Here is a 26,389-nt window from a genome sequence, read left to right on the forward strand (position 1 = left end):
CAGCCTTAGGACCCCTGTTTGGGTGGTCCCCGATCTTCCGAGACCTCCCCAGAAGACCCCACTGAGGAGCGCCCTCAGAAGAGATCATGTAAGAGGAAGCATGTAGACTTCCCTGATGAGTCTGTCACATCTGACACTGACCTCGATGAGTCAGAGGGGTCCCCTAAGTAGTCCTCTGAAGATGTCTCCTTTGCAGACATTTTGGAGATCCTCAGACAGAGAGGCGACTGGCCCACCATTACCCCTTCCGATGAGGAGTCAGTGTACCTGAAGGCTTTTGGGTCTCAACCCTCAGCTTCATGGGTGTCTCCTCCGTTTGATGAATTTCTAGATCTCATGAGTCAGAAGGCATGGCAGACTCCCGATGCCGTGGAACTGGTCTGCAGGAGGCCGAATAAATTTCTCTCTGCCCCTCAGGACAGAGTTTTTATCTAAGGGTTTACCTGTTGATGCCATGGTATTGGCAGCGGCCACTAAGAAGGAGCTAGCAGAGACTTCTTCTTCTATCCATCCACCTAACAAGGAATCCCAAATGATGGATAGGTACGGGAAGCGTATCTTCTCTTCAGCGGCTTTTACACTCAGATCGCTGAACTATCTATCACATTTTACAAGACTTCAGAGAGATCTCCTAAAGGAGTTAGGGGATACTCTTCAGGGTGCCTCGACTGAAGCATTCCCATCTACAGTGTCAGCTCAGTTGGCTACCCTCACATCTATTGTTAACTCCTCCATGCGGCTGATCTCATATGCAGCTGATGGTGCCAGTAGGGCGGCGGGTTCAGGAGTCTCATTAAGGAGACATTCCGGGATGCATCTATGCAACTTTGCTGAGCCTTTCTCTTTTTGTACCCAAGGTGAAAGATACCCTCACCAGGTGTGAGCAGGAAGGAAAGACTCTCTGCCATGGGAGTCTGTTTTACCGTTCCTTCTAGACCTTACCCTAAAGGTCAGAAGAGCCGCAAAATGTGGTTCAAGAAATCACAGAGACTTTTCCAGGACACACAAGGTGATTCCTCCTTCAGAGGCAGGGGAGGAGGATATAATGGTAGATGTCACCCTAGAGGCAGGGGAGGCCCACATAATCAGGGAGGTCACAATTCCTTTCGTGACCATCCCTATCAGCGTTCCTGATGTGGAATCCGACTGTGCTTCTCTGGAGCTGGTCAGGGGTCACCTATCCTTGTACCCAGAAGCCTGGCTAAATCTCACTCGAGACAAATGGGTACAAGACATCATTACCAGAGGTTACTCTATACTCTTTTCCCATCCTCCACACCCTCCCAAAAGGATCCCAGATGTAACGCCCAATCACAGGGATCAAGCGGCTATAGAGATAGAAAAGCTGTTATTAAAAAGAGCCATCCAAAGGTCCCAACAGACCAGACAGGATTCGGAACATACTCCAGGTTCTTTTTAGTTCCAAACAGAACAGGGGACTGGAGACCCATCCTAGACCTCAGCAGGTTAAATGAGCATGTAAAGAAGTCCAAGTTCTGAATGATCACTCTACAGTCCATACTCCCTTTGTTGGGGAGAGACAGCTGGATGTGCTCAATACATCTCCAGGATGCCTACTACCACATAAGGATGGACAAAGCATCAAGGAGCTACCTACACCTCTGGCTGGGAGCCAATCATTACCAATTTTGGGTGCTGCTCTTTGGTCTCACCACAGCCTCCTGGGTGTTCACCAAGTACATGGCAGTAGTCACAGCTCATTTGCGACATCAGGGAATCCAAGTCTTTCCATACCTGGACAATTGGCTCTTGACCACCACCACCAGGCATCGCCTAATTCAATCAAGAGATTCCACAATCAAGCTCTTTTCCCAGTTGGGAATCTCCATAAACTGGGAAAAATCCTCTTTTCTGCTCACTCAGTCTATAACTTTTATAGGAGCAAACATAGACAAGGTTGAGATGTCAGCCAGACTACTTGCAGACAGAATACAGAATCTTGTGCAACAAATTTACAGAATACTTCCCCTTCAAAGAGTCAAAGCGAAGGTGGTGTTGTAGCTTCTCGGGACTATGGCGTCAACCATAACCTTGGTACCTTTAGCAAGACTACATATGAGAATACTCCAATGGCTCCTGTCATCCCAGTGGTCGTTTCAACAGTTGCCCCTACATTATCAGATCCTGATTACAGATTCTTGCAAAAAGGAACTACATTGGTGGATTCAACCAGGTCATCTTACCACAGGGATTCCCTTTGTACCGTACCGACCCATTGCCACTGTGACCACGGATGCCTTTCAAAGTGGGGGGGCATTATCTTGGCAGGACTGTCCAAGGCATATGGCAAGAGCAGGAGGCCCATCTGCATATCAATGTCCTAGAGATGAGGGTAGTGCTTCTAGTGTTGCAAGCACTTCACGACCTTCTCCCTCTAGGGACGATAGCTATCCAGACCGACAACTTGTCGGTTGTCTGGTATCTAAACAAACAAGGGGGAACCAGATCATACCCCTTATGTCGAGAGGCCATGCGAGTTTGGGATTGGTCAATTTCTTCACAACGCTTTCTCGTTGCAATGCATATCCCGGGGACTTCCAACTTAATAGCGGACAAGCTAAGCAGGGCAATTTTATTACCTCACTAATGGTCCTTGAACCAGAAAATAGCCATCATGATCTTTCACAAGTGGGGACATCCCTGCTGCAACCTCTTTGCCAGTCCCATCAACACCAAATGCAGCACCTTTTTCTCTCTCATCCCCCCTCCGAGGGAGTCTTCAAGAGATGCACTAGTCCACGATTGGCCCCAGGACTCCTTTATGCTTTTCCTCCTTTTCCACTCATCCCCAAGGTCATACAGAAAGCAATGCTGTTGGGAAGCAAGATGATCCTCATCACCCCTTACTGGCCTCGTCAGATTTGGTTCCCCTTTCTCGAGCCTCACCTATTGGACTGCCCATGGATGCTGGACCTAGTGCCAGACCTCCTGACACACATGTCAGGTTCTCTTCATCCCAGTCTCCACACTCTCAAACTGACAGCATGGCTGCTCCAGTTCCATCACTAGTCAAGCTTCATGATTTGTCTCCAGTTGTAACTCATATTATTACCTCTTCTCATAAGCCTTCGACCAGAAAATTGTATCATAGTAAATGGAAGAGATTTTCCATATGGGCACACAATAGAGAAGTTGATCCATTTACAGCTCCCATTACTATTGATCTAGTGTTTCTTTCTGAACTCTTTCATTGAGGTTCAGTGGCTGCTATACTCCGAGTTCAACTAGCAGCAATATCTAATTTTCATGTGGGGATTAATGATTCCAGTCTTATGTCTCACAAACTGAGCACATCTTAAGGGTTCCACGATGTTAAGACCTCATGTACAAGACCCATTTCCACCTTGAGACCTAAATTTAGTTCTGTCTAGACTTACTCTGCCACCCTTTGAGCCAGCCCATAGTTGTCAGTTGAAGTTTCTGTCTTGGAAGACTCTTTTTCTGGTAGTAATAACCTCAGCCAGGCGAGTTTCTGAATTACAAGCTCTGTCTGTTAAACCTCCATACTTAATTTTTCACAAAGATAGAGTCTCTCTCCGAACCAACCCTTCCTTTATTCCTAAAGTCTGTTCTCAGTATCACTTAAATCAAACAATTGAATTGCCAGTGTTCTTCCCTAATCACTCCAACAAAGCAGAGTATACATTCCACCAACTGGATGTACACAGGCAACTACGTTTCTATATCCACCGGACCAAGGAATTTAGAAAATCAGAACAGCTGTTTATTTCCTTTGCTTTGGCGAGAATGGGCTTGCCAGTTTCCAAGGTTACACTATCGAACTGGATCTCTAGTTGTATTTCCTTTATTTACAGTTCTCAAGGAAAGGAGTTACCCTTTAAAGTCAAAGCGCATTCCACCAGGTCCTTCTCTACTTCTGCTGCTTTCCAAGACAGAATACCTATTGATAGTATTTGTGCAGCAGTAACATGGGCTACCCCTCATACCTTCATTTCCCATTATAAATTGGATTTACCTTCCAGAGGTAGAGCTTTGTTTGGTTACACGGTACTCAGGAGTATCTTCCAGTGAGCCACCCATTCAAGATACTATGGACGCTGTCCCACATGTAATAATGGAGGCAAGATAGGACTACATAACATAAAGAAGTTATGTACTCACCATAACGTTCCATGTATGTAGTCCATCTTGCCGAACATTATTATGAACCCACCCACCAGCCCCCTTCCTGGAGGATCTGGATACAGATTTTTTCCCTTTCTATAGTGGTTCCTTTTATTACAGTTTATTCTTCCGGACCTTTGTTCCTTTTTCATGTCTGATTCTGGTAGACTAGTAGCAAACAAGATCTGGGGAATGTGCGCATGCATCATGGGATACCTATTAGCCACGAGCCCATCAGAAGTTTTCAGGCTTTCTAAGTGGCCGAGTCGGAGCCGAGGATCAGCTCTGAACCCACATGTAATAATGTTTGGCAAGATGGATTACACACATGGAACGTTATGGTGAGTACATAACTTCTTTTTTGGCATTGTAGAACATTTTTGACTGGTCTGGAGCTGTGATATTCTGTTTTTCATGTATGATATAGAGCAGACATTAACACAAATCTAGCACTATTCTGCAATATTTGAACTGTACTTCTTCGACTAGAGTACTGATATGAGGGGTCTGAGTGGATATGTGACATCTTGTAAGTAATGCATTTAAAAAAGATTTTATTTGTGCATTGCTTGGCCAGTGTCTTGTTGCCCAGCCTGGGTTACTTGGGATAATTCTGTTGAGTGAAAGCTGGACGTAAAACCAATCAACCTGCCAAACATAAACTGAGAATTGCTACACTTAATGTAGGTTCACTGACAGGATGCAGCGTGGAAGTGGATGACATGATGATACAGAACAGACTGGACATTCTGTGTATCCAAGAGACAAGATGGAAGGGCAGTGCAGCAAAGCCAATTGGCTTGGGATCCTGAGTCTACTACTCAGGAGGGGGACAAGTTAGAAATGGTGTGGGAATTGTGGTGAGAGAGAGGCTTCAGAAGGCAGTGAGGGATATCATCAGAACTAATGACAAGACTCATGGCAATTAGGCTCCAGTGTAATGATAGGGCATTCATAATCTCAGCCTATACTCCACAACGAGGTTGTGATACTGGGAAAAGAGTGCATTCAGACAGCAGTTGCAGGGCCTACTAGATAAAGCAAGACAACATGAATTGGTGTTGATAATGGGTGACTTGAATGCACATATCGGGGCAGACAAAACAAGATATGAGGACTGCATGGGTCCACATGGGTGGGGCAACAGGAATAAAGAAGGAGAAGCCATTTTAGACTTCTGTCTGGCAAATGGCTTGATAGTAGCCAACACATGGTTCAGAAAGAGAGACCGTCAAAGATGACACACAAGAGTAGCCAACATGCAACTCAGGCAGACTTCCTCCAAGTAAGGAAAAGGCACTGGGGTTGAATTCATGATTGCAAAGTCATCCCAAGCAAAACAACTGGCTCACAGCATAAACCAATGGTTGCCACATTCAGCTGCAAGCAGTGGCAGACATTGCTGTTAAGGTCAACAGAGATCAGACTGAAGACCTGGAAGCTGACCGGAGAGAAAGTACAACAGTTCAAGGAATCACTCAGGGATTTACCACCCCAAGAAGAGGAGGGTGGAGTTGAAGTGCCTCAAAACATCATGTGTTAGGACTACAGAACAAATATGTGGCCAGGGCAGGTATGGAAATAAAGTACATATGGTAAGCTGGTGGTGGAATGAAGAAGTCCAGGAAGTGATCAAAAGAAAGAAGGAGTGCATACAAAAATGGGAGATAGAAAAGATTGACCAGGCTAGGAAGCAATACCAGTGGGCTAACAAAGAAGCTAAGAATGGAGTTGCAATAGCAAAGTATACGGCATCTGAGTTACTCTACAAACTTCTGGAAAGTAACTCAGTAGGTGGTGCAAAGAAACTGTCGGGTTGCAAGGCAAAGACAGAAAGATAAAGAAGATAGTCAGACACCCTTCATAAGGGATGCCAGCAACAACCTACTCACGAGTCCACAAGACATCAAATGCAGATGGAATGTGTATTTCCAGCAGCTTCTGAATGAAGAAAACCCCACAGAAGCTGCCTACGATGAAAGAAGAAGAGCTCTACAGTAGAAGAAATAAGAATAGCACCAAGGAAAATGAAGTCAGGGAAAGCAGCAGGCTCAGGTGAGGTCACAGCAGATATGATAAAGATGTTGGGTAAGATGGGGGGAAAGGGCTCCTGAGGATACCCATAGCAGTGTGGAGAGAAAGGCATATCCCAGATGACTGGCGAATATGCATACTCATGCCAGTGTACAAGAACAAAGGGGACATCCACAACTGTAGGCAGTACAGAGGCATCAAACTCCTAACACATTGCATGAAAGTTGTGAAAGGAGTAATTGATAAATGGATATGCAGAGTAGTAGAATGTAAGATGGGAGATGAGCAGTTTGGATTCAGATGAGGATGCAGCACAAATGACCTGATTACAGTGAGGCAGATATCTGAGAAGAAGCTAGAGATGAGGAAAGAGTCCAATTGGGCATTCCTAGACTTAGAGAAAGCATATGACAAAATCCCAAGAAAGCTTATCTGGTCAGTACTGCGGTGGTTCAGAGTCCCAAATACATTGGTAGAATTAGTGCAGGCAATGTACAAGAACCCAATGACTCAAGTACAAACAGTGTTCAGCCTCACAGAGGGATTCCCAGTGGGAGTGGGTGTACATCAGGGCTCAGCACTGAGCCCACTGCTGTTCATTCTGGTGATGGACTGCATTAGCAAACAGGATGAAAGAGACAGATCAACAAAGTTACTGCATGCAGACGATGTGGCATTACAGACAGACTCTGAGTAAGAACTTCAGCAAAGGATAGGGGAATGGAATGCAAAACTGAAGGCACGTAGGATGAATCTAAGCACAGATAAGACAGTGGTAATGACAGCAAATTGGGGAAATCAGAAGAAGTTGAGAATTGCGATAGAAGGGAAGATAGTGGAATAGGTAAATAGCTTCAAGTGTCTGGGAGGGGTGGTTGAGGAGAAGGGAAGTCTGAATGAAGAGGTCAAAGCTAGAATCAGTGGGGCTGCAGCCAACTGGCATAGAGTCTCAAGTGTAGTCTATGACAGAAGAATGCCATAGAAGCTGAAAAGTAAGGTGTACAAGACAGTGGTGTGACCAGTACTAATGTATGGTACAAAAACCTGGTTAGTAAAGGCAGGGCAGATGAAGAAGCTCGAGATGATGGAAATGAAGTGCCTGAAAAGGGTGATGCAATGCACACTGTGGGACAAAGAAAAGAGGACATAAGAGCAGAATCCAAAGTAGCTCTAATTGCAGAAAAGATCAAAGAGAACAGATTACATTGGTTTGGACACATGTCCAGAAAAGCAGAAGACAATCTGGTGAAGAAGATTTGGGACAGACACGAAGAAGGTAAGAGGAAACAAGGACGTCCAGCAAAAAGGTGGATGGACTGTGTGAAAGATCTGTGACAGTCGAGCATGATTGTGTGAAAGACCTGTGACAGTCGAGCATGAGTGTTGAAGAAGGCAGAAGTGTGGTATTGAATCGAGAGAGATGACGAAAGTTAACACAATACCCCGACCCCATGTAGAAAATGGGAAAAAGGGGCTGTTGACGATGATTGCTTGGCAATGTTGAAACTGCCTGCTATTTTTTTTTTTTTTTTATTTGAACTGTCGTCCTTTGCTGACATGATTAGAAAGATTACATTAGCACGAGCTGGTGCTGCCCACTCTTGTTTTTTTTTTTTTTTAGACATTATGCAGACTTAACCACCCAATGTACTATGCAAGTGGTGTAAAGAGATAAGACCTTAACCACAACACAAGAGATTCAGGTTGGATTAGTGGTTGTGGTGCTTGATGGAGTAGCAGAGAAATATGAGTATGTTTATCCTTGAGGAAAAGGACTCGAATCCCAAACATTCTTATGTCAGCACTCCTGGACATGTCCTTTGTCAGAGGATGGGGATGGAGTCTACAGATAAGAATGCTGCAGGGACAGGCATGGGTGTGGTTACCCAAGCCATTAGTAGTCCATGATGGCAGCACATCACAGGGCATGCATAAGAGGTTAGATTGCCATTGGTAATCCCCACATTTGACATAAATGTCCACATTACCTCCCAAGCAGTGGTGTTATAGCTATTCATGCAAATTGCTGTCATTACAATAATGCTGGCAAGAGTACAACCTCCTTGAAGGTTGTCTGAATGAAGACACATCCAGAGAGCTCCTGACTAAGGGGATCTGAGGGAAGAATCCCCACTCCCAGGGAACAAATGGGCTTGAGTCTAATGGGAGGAGGTTCAAAGGTTGACAGATAGAGAGTGAAATAGAATATAGAAAAAAAAAATCAACCACCTGATATTTATGAGGACTGGCCAGTTGTTTTTAAGCTTTGTGAAGGCAATTTGCTAATAATAATTGCAGGTTACCACTTATGTATGCATTATCTTCACAAGCCCTATGGTCACAAGCAGCAGCTGTATACACCGTTTGTGAAACATAATCTATAATTAATAATGCATTTTACCACAACCCAGTCTCCATGTGCTTTATAATATTTACTATGAATGACACTGGGACAAATACAATACACATGGTAATAAGGTCTAAAGTATTCAAGAGCCATCTACATTTAGACAGCAACAGAAATTATCAAAGAAGTTAGAAAGGAGCAGTACAGGGCAGCAGGAACTAGAGCAAACACTGCAGGCAATTCCATGCATGAATTGTTACCAAACCATCTTCCAAGTGATGCTGGAAAATGGTGAATGCAGACAGAAAATTTATGACAGGTCCTAGACAGACTAGAGTATGGATATAGCATAAACAGAAACACAAGTGAATTTTTCGAAGATGAAATTATGTATTGTGGGCATTTAATTGCAAAAATTGTTTATACTTGTCTTGAAGTAAGAAACAATACAGCTTAGGGCTCAAAATATGTCACAGCTGAGGTTGTGTAAGACTGGAATATCACTACCACAAGTTCTAGAATGTCTCAGCCATAGTACACATATGTTGCCTCCAGTGGGTCTGAATAGAAATGGATTGAGGAATGTGAATATGCCTTCAAGAAGTCAAATTAAATGACTATGCTATGCTGGAGAAAGTTGCTGTCAATTTTATTACTGTTCTCACCTAATATGCCTAGCAGTTTTTCACAGTGGATTAAGACTGTGAACTGCTAGTGATCCTCATCTTATAGTACTTGGATTTATTTTCCTAGCCTTATTTTGCCTACTGTGTAACTTTGAGCAAGTCACTTAACATGGGTTCTTAGTCTGCTCAAGCCCTTTCCATTGCCAGTCTGCTTGCACTAGGCACATGAGGCAATGCATCATCTGTCTCACGCTTATCAATAATGCTTTACTTCTAACAAACAGTGACATCATTTGTGACTGGTGCAAATTCTTAATCAAACTGGAAACAAGCCACTCATCTTATTCCAGGTTTGGCAAGCATCCCACCCACTCCACAAAACAATGCAAAGGTAAACCCCCATATGCTGAGGTGGTAAACAAATCTTTACCTAATCTTCCTAGAGACATCTCAAACAAACCTCAACCACCTTGGCACACTATTGCATCTACACCTGCATTCTTACCCATCTCTGGAAAAGGTCATCAGTACTACAAGTCTATACCTTTAAGGTCTACAAAGCCTGCAGCTCATATATGGTTGCAGTTCATTTGATCTAAAAAGCAAACCAATCGTCAATTTGAACTAAAACTCATTTGAGCTAAACCATAAATGACTAATCACATTTGATTGAAAACGGTGGTCGTTTGTAGAAAATGAATGTTGGGCTGGTTTTAGAGGATAGGAATTATAATGTAAATTAATTGTTGTTGTTGTTGAATCTTTCGGCTTTTCCTGGTTAGGGGTCGCCACAGCGGAACTCCGGTCCACTAATGATTGGCAGTAGAGTTTTACGTGTTGAGTTGCCGGCCCTGACGCACAACTTTCAACGAAGGGACGCCCATTCACGCATGTCTCCACACAGATGATGCTCTAGCTGAGAATTGAACAGGACAACGTCTTACTGTGAGGTGACAACGCTACCAAAGCACCACCACCGCAGTCAGTATTATAATGTAAATTAGTGTTAATCTTTATTAGTTTCTTGCCAATGACCGCTGTTAAGTTATACCACCATGTCAAGAAGTTTGTGTGTCAGTGCCAGCAGTGATTCAGTGTGTCAGCAGTATTCTCTTTTCTCCATCGTTGTGCAACTGTGGGGTTAGTATATTTAAATTAGTGTGTGGCGTGGTAAACCCTCCCTGATATAAGGTGTGGAATGGGGACTTGCCACCTTCCAAAAAACGAGTTTCAATGTTTTGTGGTTTAGATCAAATGAGTTTTCAGTCAGATGAACAGCTCTGTTTTTTCTTTTTTTTTTAATCAAATGGGCTTTAGATCAAATAAACCATAGTTTTATATATACATAAGTGCACGTAAACACACGGGTCCACTACAGAATCCCGAAAGCTCATAATCCCGAAGCCCAAAATCCTGAGACCAAAATCCCAAAATCCCGAAAGCCCAAAATCCTAAAACTCAAAATCCTGAAAACACAAATAATGCTAATATGTCACTATAAAGACACTAATATCTACCAACTGACCCTGACCCTAACCCTAGCCCTAAGGTCCATCACTATCGCACACTCACCTGACCCGCGCCCTAACCCTAGATCACTTAAACCGCCGCCAACCCCAATATTTGTCACTATTGCATACGTGCCTAACCTGCGCCCTAACCCTAACTCACTTAAACCACCCCTAACCCTAACATAAAACCAACCGCACACTTACCTGAACCCAGTGCATGACCTAACACCACAGGGCTAACAATAGCAAAGCCACAATGACGTCAGTATGTCCATTTTGTGTTTTCAAGATTTTGAGTTTCAGGATTTTGGGCTTTCGGGATTTTGAATTTTCGGGATTTTGGTCTCAGGATTTTGGACTTCGGGATTATGAGCTTTCAGGATTCTGTAGTGGACCCAAACACACACACATATGCACACAGTATAAAGTTTCTTTCGTTTCAGCTTCATACCTGAGAGCTAAACTCATGGTGCTTTGCACTTTTCAAAACATATGTTAAGGATGGCCTAGTTAATTTGCCATGTGTGATGCTAGCATTTTAGGTTAGGAAATGGATTTAAGTCTTTAGAAATCCAAGCTCCAACTGAATCCAGTTACTTCATGGCTCCCTTCACCCTTCTTGGAGGGGTTTCCCTGTAGGCATTCCAAACATCCATCCTCTACATCATCTCTTAGATCTTCCAGAAGCTTAGCAGAAGCTAATGTGGATAGGATGATGAGGAAATTTCCCAGAGAGCAGATCCAGATGGGGGTACTTCCGGCTCCAACTTCCACTTGATCTGTGAACAGTCCTTTGTCCACTCCCCTTTGGTATCTCCTTCTCTGATCTGACCCACCATTTTGAAGCCCTTGGATCCAAGACATTTGGGGTGTCCTCGCTGGATATGAAGATGGTGTGTTCTTCGACTCCAGTGACTTCCCAGAGTCGCCCAGCCTAGAGCCTTTCAGGGCCAGAGGACTCTTGAAGCTGAAGTGTCGGCACAGGGTCCAAGGTTGTTGGGATCAACTCCAAAGCTCTTGGAGCTATCTCTTCCCCTTGGGACTTTGGCATTGGACAACTCAGGTCTGACTCCCTCATCAGGTGAAGTTCTGGTGGAGTTGCAGGAGCCAACAGTTTGGGAACTGCTGGCTCCTTTGCCATTGACTTCAGTTTCACCTAGGTGTTCTGCCTTTGAGGCTGCAGAGAGAGCTTTCCTCATTGTTTAGAGAAGGGACATCCCTGCCCCCCTTGGATCAGACCACTTTGCCTCCTCCATTTCTATGCTCTGAGCCTCATCCATCCATTCCACTGGGACAGCCAGTCTGGTCTATTCTCCAGCTGGTCCCTCAGGACATCTTCATCTCTTCTGATACATCCCCAGAGAACACTCCACTGAGGAAGTCTCTCCCAAAAGAGAATGTTTAAGGGGAGACACCTAGATTCTCCTCAGGAATCTCTCATGGTGGACACTGGTTTTGAGGAATGGGAGGGGTCCTCCCCAGATCTCCACCTGAAGATGTCTCCTTTGGAGGCATCCTAGAATTCCTGAAACAAAAAGGTGGTTGGTCCTTTAATAACCCCTCTCAAGAATAATCAGTGTTCCTGGCAGCTTTCAGGTCTGACCCATCTATTTCTTGGGTGACTCCCTAGGCTGAAGAACTTATTCATCTTGTTTCTCATTGGGGATGGATACTGTAGAGCCAATCCCAAAAAGATCTGGCAAAATTCTAGCTCCCCTCTAAGGACGGGATGCGCTGGAGCAAGGGTGGCCCCGTCCATGCTGTGGTTATGGCGGCAGCTAGTAAGAAAGAACTGGCAGAACAGAGTGCTTCTGCCCATCCCCCTACCATAGAGGCAAGGGCTTTGGATAGACTTGGTAAACCCATATATGCTTCTGCAACCTTTGCCCTCAAGTTGCTGAATTACCTGGCACAGTTTACAAGGTTACAAAGAGATTTGACCAAAGAGCTTTCTAAATCTGATTCTGGGTCCATGTCTGATGAGGATCAAAACAGAATCGCCTCACAACTGGCCACATTCTAGTCTATTTGTAATGTGTCCATGAGGTTGACCTCCCATGCAGCTGAAGGTACCTCATGGACGTTGGGTTCAGGTATAGCCATTAGGAGACATGCCTGGATGCAACTATGTGATTTTGTGGAGCTCTTTAAGTCATCATTCACTAGTGCACCTTTTGATGGATTTTCCTTGTTTGGCTCCAAGGTAAAAGACACTTTCACCAGAAGTGAGCAAGAGGGAAAGACCACGGCTGCCATGAACATATATTTTTCAACCCCTCAAACACCTTTCTCAAGAAATCAGTGAGGGGGCAGAAAAATGTGGTTTTGCAAATCCCAGGGTCCTTTTCAAGACTCACATGGAGATAGTTCCCCTAGAGATAGATGTGGGGAACTCCAGTAGAAGACTCTATCTTCATGGCAGAGGTGGCCCACAGAACCAGGGCTTCAGGGATTCCTTTTTGGATAAGCCCTACCAGCTCCTGAAGGAAGGTCTGTCTGTTTCCCACTGGAGGCAGTCAGGGGACATTAGTCTATCTACCAGAGAGTCTGGATATCTCTAACAAAACATATCTGGGTGTGGAGAATCATATCCAGAGGTTATACTATACCATTTTCTCTAACTCCCCAACCAATGTGAAAATAATCCCTAATGCTCCACTCAGAGGGAAGCAGTGGTTCCAAAAATAAAGATGCTTGAAAAAAAGTCATCCTGGAGGTCCCCCCCAGACCAGAGTGTTTCCCAAACTTGCTCAAGATTCTTCTTGGTGCCAAAAAAACACAAGGGACTTGAGACCAGTTCTCGATCTCAGTAAACTAAATCAGTTCATACAATATTCAAGGTTTTGGATGGTCGTGGTTCTCTCCATTTTGCCACTACTGCAAAAGGATGATTGGATGTGTTCAATAGATCTTCAAGCTGCATACTATCACATAAAAATGAAGAGGCACTCTGATTACCAGTTTAAGGCACTGCCCTTTGTCTCACCACAGCCCCCAGGGTGTTCACCAAATGCATGGCATTGGTAGCAGCTCACATGAGACTGCTAGGATACCAAGTGTTTCCATACCTAGATGACTGGCTCCTAACTGCCCTGACCAGGCATTTACTCCTGCAGGCAAAGGGTTCCTTGCTTCAGCTGTGGGTCTATCTAAGCATCATGGTCAATTACAACAAATCACAACTCATACCTACCCAGATTCTAGAGTTCATAGGTGCTCATCTAGACACAGTCACTCAAATAGCTTCTCTTCCCTCTAATCAAATTCAGACATTGAGATTCCAGGTCAGGAAAGTAGTACAAAATTCTTCTCTTCCTGCATGATTAATTTTACAAGCCTTGGGATCCATGACAGTGGCTATTACCCTTGTTCCTCTGGCTAGGTTTCACATGCAAATACTTCAATGGATGCTGTCAACTCAGAAGTCCATTTTTTAACAATCCTTAATTGCTCCAGTCAGCATCACACAGGCATGCAAAATGTACCTTCCTTGGTGGATTCATTCAAAAGGTTCTCCATTTGTTCTTCCCCTGCTCACAGCCATGGTGGCCACAAATGCCTCCCAACTCATGTAGGGAAATCATTACTTGGGAAGGACAGTCCAAGGTACATGGTCCCCCAAAGAGGCCAAGACAGATATCAGTGTTCTGAGAGCAGTTGTCCTAGTATTGTAGGCTTTTCAAGATGCCCTCCAATCTGGGACAATTGCCATTCAGATGGACAATATATCAGTGGTCTGGTATATCAACAGACAGGGAGGAACCAGATCTTATTTACTTTGTTGAGAATCAATAAGAGTGTGGCAATGGGCAGTTTTCTCCAGTCGCTTTCCGATAACAATGTACATTCTGGGGAAATCCAGCATGATTGTGGATGAGCTAAGCAGGTCCATTCTGATGTTTCACAAGTGATCTCTCAATACCAAAGTGGTGGAGAGGACTTTCCGTCGATGGGGCCAGCCATGCTGCAGTCTATTTGTGTCTCTGTTCAACAGCAAGTACAACAGGGTCTTTGCCCTGATTACTCTAAGGGAGTCACCAAGAGATGCTGTAGTCCACGATTGGCCCACCAGTCTCCTTTATGTTTACCCACCATTTGCTCTCATTCCCAAATTATACAGAAAGTATTTCAGCTGAAGAACACAGTTATCCTCATTGCATACTTCTGGCCTCCTCAGATTTGGTTCCTCTTCCTCTGGCCTCACCTTCTGTATCTGCCCTGGATACTCTATCCCATACCAGACCTCTTGTCTCACCCGAAAAGTGTGACTCATCCAGACTTGACAGACTTCAGGTTTTTCCAGTTCCATTTATTTCTAGACAATCCAGGCTCTCCTCCATGACCCATCATATATTATCTTGTCAAGAAATTTCTACTAGAAGGCTTTACAAAAGTAAATAGATTTATTTTCTGGACCCTTAGCAAGGACCCGGATCCTTTTTCAGCACCTCTGCCATCTACCCTTGAATTTTTAGGTTCAAATTTCAATGAAGGGACTAGTTTTTTGACTATTTAAGTTCAAATGACTGAGATTTCTAATTTCCACATGGGTGAAAATAACTCTACCTTACCTTCTTCTGAACTATGTAAAGACTTTCTCAAAGGAAGCTTCTTACTTAGACCTCTGTTAAAGGATCCTACTCCTAGTCCTACTTGGGATTTAATTATTGTGCTTCAGGCCTTAACCCTGACTCTCTTTGAACCTTCAGCCAAGGCAGGTCTTAAATTTTTGTCTTGGAAAAACATTTTTCTGGTTGCCATCACATTCGCTAGACAAGTATCTGAACTTCATGCCCAGTTTTATTTATTTATTATTTATGTGACATTTGTTAACCGGGTTAGTCCATCTGAGCCGATGGCCCGTTTTCAGTGGAGACCTGAGGAAAGGCGCTCCAGCAATGCAAACATAAAAAGATAACATAGTAGGCAATATACAAAAACACAAGAAAAACAGTGCAGCAATACAACATAAGCAAAAACTGCATATGCAGTAATTAGGTGAAACAAATAACTGCAGTAAAAATAAAACAAAATGAAGTAAATACAACTAGTACATTTAAGTGTTTACAATAATGACATATCTTACCCAAGCAAAAAAAAAATATATATATATATATATATATATATATATATATATATATATATATATATATATATATATATATATACACACACACATACACACATACTCACACATATACAGTCACACACACAAACACCTTCAGGGAAAAGACAGAAAAGACAGTCACCTTCTGTGTACCTCTCTAATGGCAGACAAAACTGAAAAACAAAACATTTGTTATCAGCCATACATTAACAGAATGATTCTTTACCCTCCCACAAAAGACAGGCACCCATATATGCATCTGATGTTTGATTGTGAGGAAAACGAAAAAAAAAATTATAGTAATGTTACCATCTTGTTACTTTTTAGACAATTATTTGTTCCAGTAAAATCTTGGTTGACCTCTGTGCCACCCCTCTTATGTTTTTGAGGAAAACATGAGCACACTGTCCTCAGCCCCACACAAGAATAGGGACCTCTGAGGTATGGGAGAAAAGTTAAAGAAATTAAGTGACAAAGGAATATCACTTGACAAAGGAATATCACTTGATCCCAGCAAATTCATTCAAATGTGAACCAGGAAACAAAGAGGCAAAATTTAATGGCAAATCATGTAAAAGAATAATCACTTTCACTTAGAATCTGATAAAGATGAAGAAATGGCATCATCCCCAGCTCCTCACACAAGCTACAGTGACCTTCTGTGTAAACCTCTGAGCAGGGCTGGGTTTAGCCTAGGTGGGTCGCTGGGCAGATGCCACTACTAAGCTTGTGTCAAAATCAACTTGTACAACCTTGGTGCACATGGCCACAAGCCCCCAGAAACTGTGAACATCTGGATGTTCTGTGATGCATGTTATGCCTTATTGTTTTGACAGAGAACTTAAACTGAGCAAATCACAAAAGGGACATTTAGTCTCATCCAGAACCCCCCCCCCCAACAGGCAGCTAAAGCCAATTCAATGTACATTTCAGACATCTGATTGTGATACAAAAGGATGGCCATGTAATGTAGTTCATTTCATGAAACCATTTGCATAAAATCATAATGAGAAAATAAGGTAAGTTATTTTCTGTAGACAACCCATCATCAGCAATTATAGCCATGTATTGCACTTGACAAAATGTACTTTAAACACCCCATAGGGTGTGCAGTGGCAAACCCCACCTCTGCCCTCTAGTTAGTCAGTCAAGCTCTCCATTACTTTTGTATAAAGATATATAAAGACAGGTGGTATAATGTACATCGGGGGGGGGGTATACTGTCACCCTGCTCCTCCATAATGCTTTAAACAGATACATTAGTAACAGTTGATGTTGTATACATGGTGGGGGTGCTGGTAGGGCAACAGTCCCCTTGATGCATATGGGCATTCCTCTCATGCCATCAGTTATTCAAAGCCACTCCCAAACTTGTGAGAAAATAGTGTCAGATGTTTAAAGTTATGCCTTGCATTTCAGTTGTGTTCTGTGGAAACAGTAGCTACACATGAAATTATTACAAGCTGTTTCATGTAAATATCAGTAATCCTGCAAATGTACAACAGTCCAGCAAAGCCAGACAGTGATTCTTTAAACTGAGTAAACAAGAAGGTTGATTCATTTCTACATCACTGTCCAGCAGTTATAATTAAGTATGACATCCATGGACTGTATTTCAGCTTTGTTCCATGGAAACTGCAGCTGCACATTGAAGTATTCCAAGTTCCCCTTACACAAACCATAGTAATCCTGCAAATTTAAAAAAAATGAACAAAAAAGCATATATTACTCGTATTCCCCCAAAGACAGGACACTGTTTTATGTAGAACAGATTTTGCATTGACAAACAATTTCCGAACAGAAGCACAGAACTGCAATGCCTAGCAGTTTTGACTGACCTGTAAGCCTCAGTGATATACCAAGATAAAAAAAAAATATTTAGGAGGGACATGCCTTTTAACCTCTTAGCACAAAAAACCTGGACAATGTCAAAAATAATTGGAAAGGAGCAAAATTAGGGCTAGATTTTAAATATTGTTCTTATAAACTTAAATTGCTGGAACAGGTTTTGCATTAGTATGCATTTTCTGTAGGTTATGGAGTCTGAACTGAAATGCCTGTTATTGCATGTCTTCTAAGTCTCAACCCATAACCTGGATTCCTGAATTTTTAGACTTGAAAGAGGGGCTTTCATTTGGAATTGAAAGGACACATAGAACACTGAGGAAACCTGCTTCTAAGTCAACAAATACTCCACCTAGATCCATAGTTATAAAATTTATTTCATTTCTGGACAAGGAACTAATATTAAAATCTGCTTGGAGAAAATCACCCTTAAAATGCAATCAAAGCCTGATAAGGTTTGACAATGATTATTCTTCCAGAATACTAGAACAAAGGAAAAAAGTCTTGCCAATAATAAAACTGTTGAAACAAAACAACATTAAAGCACAGCTGGCCTTTCCAGCCAAGATAAAAATATTTTTTTGCCACTGAGATGAGAGCCTTTAAATATTTAGAAGAAGCTACTATATTCAACCCGCTACTATCTAAAATCAAACAACATATCTTAATTGTACTTTGCGCGCTAACTAAACTTTATATCACTAAAAATTGGTTAGATCGTACTAAACTCAGCTGGGATGGTTTTAGGGAACTGGCACTAAAATACATTTCATCACAAAAATGTATTGTCAGAGGTCCTAAGAAAAGAATATATTATCAGAAACTCTGGAAATCTATACTTAACCAGGTTCTAAAAGACCAGGCATAACCAAGGTCCTATTATTTCAGATACATTTACTCTGGTAACTCACAGAGCTAAGTTGTTCATTAATATAGTTTTACCACATAGTTTGACACAATGGTAGCTTCTTTGTAGATAGTTTTGTGTTCTTTTCATCTCATTTGTACTTTTCACTTAATTATTCAGTGTTATGAGTGCAATCTGTTACATATCCTCTCAGCTCTGTACAAAGTTTTGTGTATATTTTAATTGTATTTGCATTGGTGGTGGTGCTGCGGTAGCATTGTCGCCTCACAGTAAGACGCTGTCCGGTTCGATTCTCAGCTAGAGCGTCTTCTGCTTGGAGACATGCGTGAATTGGCGTACCTTCGTTACAGGTTGTGCGTCAGGGCTGGTAACTCGGCACGTAAAAATCAACTACCAATCATTAGCAGACCGGAGTTCCGCTGTGGCGATCCCTAACTGGGAAAAGCCGAAAGACATAAACAAAATTATTTCTTTGTGCATAAAAGAGTAAAAATTATATGAAAAAAAAAAGAAGTTACTATATTCATCAAAAACAATAACATAGTGTCTATCCCAGATGAAATGGAATGGATGGCCCCTAGTCTTAAAAGAAACAAATCCTTGGACTGATGCTAGAAAGAAGAAACAAAAAACTGATTCCAAGATAGCTGTCCCAAAAAACTAACTCTTACAACTACATCTCTCAAAGTATCAACTGATATGGTACATCACTTTTCATCTGTTTTTATTTAAAAAGGAGGGATTATTAAACAACAGAGAAACAGTAATGATTTATTCAGAATGTTCAGAGAGTCCAGTAATTCTTCACAAACAAAGGTAGGTCAAGATGGGTTACTATTTACATTATATATAAGCCAAACAAAGCAACATACAGTACAAAACATAGAAGTTTCTATTCCCCTATATGAATTCACTGAATACTTATCTTGTTCATTTTTCATTGATTTTACTTATAATAATTTAAGTAATTAATTAACTAATTCAACAAGGTACCATTCATCAGAGTTCAGACTCAAATGTAACAAATTAACATCATATATAATAGCAGTAACAGTAGCATGTTTTGAAAAAAATGCTGTCATGGAGACTAATGCCTTCTTCAGTTTAAGTATGATTTAGAAATGTCATGTATATCCTGGTTAAATAATAGTAGCAAGCTCTTAGTACAAATGTCATCATTATTCTGTCTAAATATAGTTAATATCAGTTATGGCAGGTATCACAGCTACGAGTACTGTTTAATCAATCCTGATAAGGTGTGCGTGGATGCAGCTTTGTCTGGTAGCTGGTACAAATGTCATTATTATTCTGTCTAAACATAATTAATATCAGTTATGGCAGGTATCATAGCTTCAAGTGCTGTTTGATTAAGCCTGACATGGTGTATGTAGATGCAGCTGTTATATATTGCCATTTTCATCTCCGGGAAGCTGTGGGTTGTGGCTTGTGTTCAGAGTTTACTGCCTGGATCCAGGGGAAGGGAGTGGATAGAACTGTGATTTGGGATATTTTGACAGAGAATGGTTTGTTTGTACATCTACTGAGTGAGAGGTGGGAGGGCTGGAGGAGTGTGTTGTCTCTTGCTGTGGCGGCTTGTTGGGAGTTTTTTTTTTTTTTTCTTTTGATCTGTTTGTTCTCTGTTCTTTTCCTGGCTACTGCCTCGCTGAAAGGGAGGGAATTTAGGCTTGAAGTTGCAGTGAAGTGAAGCTTTGCGAGCCTCTGGTATGCAGTACACAGACACACTAACAGAAACAGATGCTCCCAGGTTACTATGGTAATGGAGACAGAGTGATGATAATGCTTAATGGCTCTGAGGAGCCTCTGAGATAATTCTCAGCAATGACGTTTTTGGTTTAAAAATATATATAAATATATTGCCATTTTCATCTCCGGGAAGCTGTGGGTTGTGGCTTGTGATCAGAGTTTACTGCCTGGATCCAGGGGAAGGGAGTGGATAGAACTGTGATTTGGGATATTTAGGGGGGAGTGTGTGTTGTCTTGCTGTGTGGCTGCTTGTTGTTTTTTTTTTTTTTTTGATCTGTTTGTTCTCTGTTCTTTTTGGTTTAAAAATATATATAAATATATTGCCATTTTCATCTCCGGGAAGCTGTGGGTTGTGGCTTGTGATCAGAGTTTACTGCCTGGATCCAGGGGAAGGGAGTGGATAGAACTGTGATTTGGGATATTTTGACAGAGAATGGTTTGTTTGTACATCTGCTGAGTGAGAGGTGGGAGGGCTGGAGGAGTGTGTTGTCTCTTGCTGTGGCGGCTTGTTGGGAGTTTTTTTTTTTTCTTTTGATCTGTTTGTTCTCTGTTCTTTTCCTGGCTACTGCCTCGCTGAAAGGGGGGGAATTTAGGCTTGAAGTTGCAGTGAAGTGAAGCTTTGCTTCAGGTGCATTGCGAGCCTCTGGTATGCAGTACACAGACACACTAACAGAAACAGATGCTCCCAGGTTACTATGGTAATGGAGACAGAGTGATGATAATGCTTAGTGGCTCTGAGGAGCCTCTGAGATAATTCTCAGCAATGACGTTTTTGGTTTAAAAAAAAACAAAATATATACTAAAAGGGCTATTTTAAACCACATGTACACATATTGATAGTCTCCCAACACTTTGTTTAGCTCATTAAGTTGATTCTTGATAAAAGAAAAAAAACAGCGCAATTTTATATTTAAAATGTATTTTGCTCCAAGCACATTAAAGACTTGCGTAAGAGTGGAAATCTGAGTTATTGTGAAAGACTAAGAGCACTTGGTCTTGTGCAGTACCCTTTGCAGTGGTCTGGGAGGTAAGCTTGCTCAGATGTGTTGAGCATATGGGGATAGCTGATTCTAGGGTTGTTTGGGGTTGCCGGGAAGTGCTAGAGAGTCATTAGATTTCCTTGGAAATATCTGTGGGAATGGAAAGTGTGTTGAGTGGCCACTGCATGGAACATGCTGGTAAAATGGAACAGGACAAATATTGGTTTGGATATTTTAAGAAAAGCCTGGAAACATACCACATGAACTAGTGAATGGTATTCTGGCAAAACTGGATGGGCATTGTTGCCCGTGCTTGAAGTGTTGATATGTGTGTATGTAAGGATGGAAATAAACTTATAACTAATAAGAAACTGGAAGGGTCTCATAATTTAAAGTCTATGGACTGTATAAACATGCTTGGAAGGAGCTAATAATAAGAATAAACATTACAGTGTGTGGCTCTCAAATTACTAAGCAACAGCCAAAAAAAAACATATACAATAGTTATGTAATGTATGATTTTAGTAAATCTAGACATAAAATATATAATTGTTCTAAAGACATGCTAAATAATTCTAAAGATATGCTTCTGGAGCATTTCTCCCCGGGCCTCCGCTGAAAACAGGATCTGTGGAACCTAGTTGGACTTTCCCGTTCAATAAATGTTAAATAAATAAAATAAATAAATAAATAAATAAATGTCATATAAGATGAAGCATTCTGCTGAATTTAGATATTAAAGACAGTATTTAATAACATGGGCTTGTGTATGATAACACTAGTGTCTTAACTTGTCATAAACAATGTAAAAGAGAAGCAGGGGTGTAGGCAGGATTTTCAGATTTGTACTCAAAGCTCTTAGACTGCTGCCCCCCAACAAGCCACACCCACATCTACACATTGCTGTCCACACACTTCCTTAAACTGCTGACCAGGCCATGCCCCCTTCACAATGCTACTCACTGAATGATCATTGTTAACTGTATGCCAGGATGGTAATTACTTGCATGACGAAGGAGCCTGAGCATTTCATATCTTCATGGGTCAAAAAACAAAATACCTTCCCATTTAAAATTTTGCAGACTTCATTCCAGCATGCACTTCAAACAGAAGAAAAAAGGCTAACTGCTAGGCAAATTAGATTATCAATGGTCACAAGCGAAATAACTGCTACGCAAATTGAATTAACAGTTAATGTAGGAATAATAAAAAGTCAATTTGTGGAATAAGCAGCTACTTTCCAGAAAAAAAAAAAAAAAGATCTGTTGATGAACATAACTGCCGCCATCTATGACAAACGTGTTTTAATCTGTCTTGTGCTCTGCTTTTGGTGCACCAATATGTTTAGCAAATGAAAACATTTGCAATATAAACAGCTACATGCCTAGCAACTGGATAAACAGTGGAAAAATGATCCATTTAGCAACCTCAGAAAAACAGTTTAATAAACAAAGAATACATATCCTGGTTTAAGCTATTTGATGCTCTATTTTTACTCTCATTGTTATGCAAGAAAAGTGTGCAGGAAAACAGCTTCTTCCATAGAAATAAAAAGAAAAGGAAATGCCAAATTATCATAATCTTTTAAAACAGTTTTATAACCAGGAATGCAGATAGTAGTTTAGTCTGTGATGCTCTGCTTATTAAGAACATAAAAAATTGTGCAAAAAACAGCTAATTCTCTACATACAGTAGTCAGGCATATTTTTATATAGTGGAACAGCAGATTGTAAAGTTTTTTTAGTAATATATGGACTGCGGTACTGGTTTAAAAGAAAAATTAGTTAGAAAATAATTACTGAAGAAAATATCTAAATGTATAGTACAGAAAAAAAGTGCAATTTATCTGTGAAACAACTTAGCACAGCTGCAGACTGCATCAACATTACAGGAAATGGATTCAGTCAGTTGTATAATACAGCAGTATATAATTTATGCGCATGTAATACAGGCAAGAGTACTGTAAAATTTCTTTTAGAAGTAATTTCTTGCTGTCAGCTATATTTGCCACCTCCTATTTTTCTGTCAAGTGCTATTCTGAAGCTTGTTTTATGACTTTCAAGTTGTTCAGTGATTTAACCATCCATTCCTCCATCATTTTCAGTAGCCTCATTATCCATTTCAGGGTTACCCAGCATGAAGTGGAAACAAATTCTGTAAAGGATCTTCACCCACTCCAGTATGCCTGCAATGTCAAACATATAGTGCACAGACACCTAACTGCAGTTTGCACACCACTATTTGACCTGTCTCATACTTCTCAACCTGGAGTCCTTAAATAATAATAAATAATGAAAGGCATTTGAATTGCAGACTTTATATCCCTCAGAAAAATACATAATAATGCAAAACTTGTTATTCTAGCAACTATCTGACTTTACAGGAAAAATATTTAGTCTCTCCCTATATTTGTGCCTTTGTCCCATCATTAGTTCTTCCTCTGAGAGATTAAGAGGTATGCAAAAGTAACCAAAGTAACAGAGCAAAAAAAGTACCATTAACATATGCAAACCTTTACAGATTTTTGGCACTCCTGGTGATTGCTGCATATCTCAATGCTACTGAGGCTACTTCATACAAAAATTATAGTTTATAAAGTACATTCTATCTTTGTTTATTAGCTCTGCAAACAGTACCTTAGGAAAAGTAACAGATTCACAGTTTATCCTAAAACTCAAAACCTGGTGATGTTAAAAACGTCAAGTTTTCTGTTTTTTTTTTCTTAATCCGCTCATATACCTTAATTACATCTAAAGTGAAAGGCACAGGCTACACTTAAAGAGAGGCATCAAAGACCATCAAATCCAATGTGACAAAAGCTACAGGCAGCAGATAATCCAACTGTAAGGTATTATAGCAGCAAAACACCTCTTCACATTTTCCAGTGAACAAAGAAAAGTAGTAATAAAGTATGTGTGTCAAGTCTGTAAAACTGACACCTGAGTCAGAATTAAAGTGCCAGACCTGCCGGTATAGACATTGGAATATCAGTCTCCTTACCATCATCACTCTGACTCCAAACCAGCCAAGCAGCCAAACTCCTCAGCAGACGCCCTAGCTTCCACTGCACATGCCTGGTCACTACCTTTGTGCAACTTATTGGTGCACCTGATGAAAGAGAAGCATACAATTCTGCACACTTAATGTACATTTACACAGGCAGGGAGGGACAGGTTTTAAATATTGCATTTATAAACGAAAAAGATTTTAGAATAACTGGTATTGCATTAACATACATTTTTTCAGATATATGAAGTTTGAAACTCAAAGGTTTGTCATTCTGGATGGATGAGAGGTGCCTTTCTCACACACACACACACACACACACACACACACACACACACACACACACACTTCTCTGAATGTTGGTAACAGCAGCCATTAGTCCGTAACATAGTCAGATTCCCCCACATAAAACCATACACACACACACTCCTATGTGTTTCGTTGGTAGGTTGTTTTACTACTGCTGTAGTGAGATTTTAAATGTGCCACATGCCATTGCTCGGTTAAATTATTTTTTTCATTGCATTTGGATTGGATTGGATTGGATTGAAGGAATAATACAATCCAAATCCAATGAAAAAATAAATTAACCAAGTAGTGTGGTACATTTAAAATCTCATCACTACAGCAGTAGTGAAACACATACACACACCCATTATCTAACATTATGGCAGTGACTATTGTTCTTGTGTGGTGCATTTAAACTCTCATCATTGATTCAATCACTACCGTTAGAATTTTGAAAACACCAGATACCGAGCAGTTGAGAGGGGTGTGCCGCGTGGCGTGATGCATCTTAATCTCGCTCGTCTGCAATCACCAGCCAGGCACACTTCAAATAGAGATTAAAGTCCACTTAAAATAGGATAAAAAAAAAAAAAGAAAGATAATGTTCACCGAGGAATAGATAAAGCAGCATGCAACTCGGGAAACACGAGTGGTACGTTCGCTAGTAAATCAACAAATGCTCTTTAGCATCAACTGCCTGTGCCACTAAATGCACCATTATTATTATTAACTGCAACATTTTTAGATGATAATCAAGCAAGTAGCGAACAACTGGACCAGTAGCATTTTCTTTAGGAAACAAGATAAAAAATGTACTCACATTCAGATACAATCTCTGATTACAGCAACATTTATAAAGATGAGCCAGAGCCAGATCAGTGGAAGGTGGAATGAACATTAGAGTAATGATAAAATGGATAAACACGTACTCTCTATGGCTGTCTACTCTCGCGTGTTCTCTCTCTCGCAACTAAAGCGGGACCAGTCATCAGCCATTGATATGCATGATGCTAACTGCCAGATTCTACCCCCACTCCAAATAAACTGTACTGAAATGCGTACAGTCAGTATGCCTCCCGACGTCCCTGAAGAGAAGAAAGGCTTGCATTTGAACGACTATTGTAATTGTCATATGTACAAATGTATAATTATGTAATCTTCCTTAGAGCTTTTCTCCTCGGATCTCCACTGAAAATTGGCTTCTGGCCCAGTCGGACACTACCCGGTTATCAAATGTAAATAAATAAATAATGAAATATGACTGTCAGTCCCTCAGCAGGTTTAACAGAGTCAACAAAAAAAAAATCCAGTCTTTTTCAGCTACTTTTTCTTGCAAAGCCAAACTTCACAAAAGCAATGTGTTGCTGGTTTTCTTTTCCCAACCTGACTCCTTTTCAAGTCCATTGTACTCCTGATTCTTCTGGTAAACTTGTATGCTTTTTTTCTGTTTCTCGAGCATTTTCCTTTGGAACAGTGGAACATGTTTCAGTGGCAAAGTTGATCTATGAGCCTTACCATAAGAAGAATGAGATGTAGTGTTCCCTGGCTCACCTCTTGTTGGACAGACTTTTGTATTTTCCCCTTAGCCTTTTCTGCATCAAAAAATTACTTTGATTCTCCTAGAAAAAATATTCTGAAGACAACTGGATATAGCAGCTTGAATCTCACATCTTTCTCTCAAGATTCCCCTCATTGCCTGAGTAAATATGTTTCTCTTCAGCCTGGTGTATGCTGAGTAATCATTTTCCTCAAATACTCTCATTGTCTCCAACTTTTAATACTTTGCCATTTTACTACAATTTTGTCAGGATTATCTTTTTCTACTGGTAGGATTGCATCTTTACTAATGCAGGTCTTGGCTGCGTTC

At 41.2% G+C, this 26,389-nt stretch overlaps 1 protein-coding gene across 1 annotated transcript in view; it reads left to right on the forward strand.

Annotated features, from left to right (window-relative positions):
* Window positions 1-26,389, forward strand: part of DNAH7 (dynein axonemal heavy chain 7) — a 4,771,155-nt gene that overhangs the window by 3,423,349 nt on the left and 1,321,417 nt on the right. The gene's annotated exons all lie outside the window — the stretch shown is intronic.

Source organism: Protopterus annectens, chromosome 6.part0, assembly GCF_019279795.1.
Source record: "Protopterus annectens isolate FY-2018-M chromosome 6.part0, PAN1.0, whole genome shotgun sequence".
NCBI classification, from domain to species: domain Eukaryota; kingdom Metazoa; phylum Chordata; order Ceratodontiformes; family Protopteridae; genus Protopterus; species Protopterus annectens.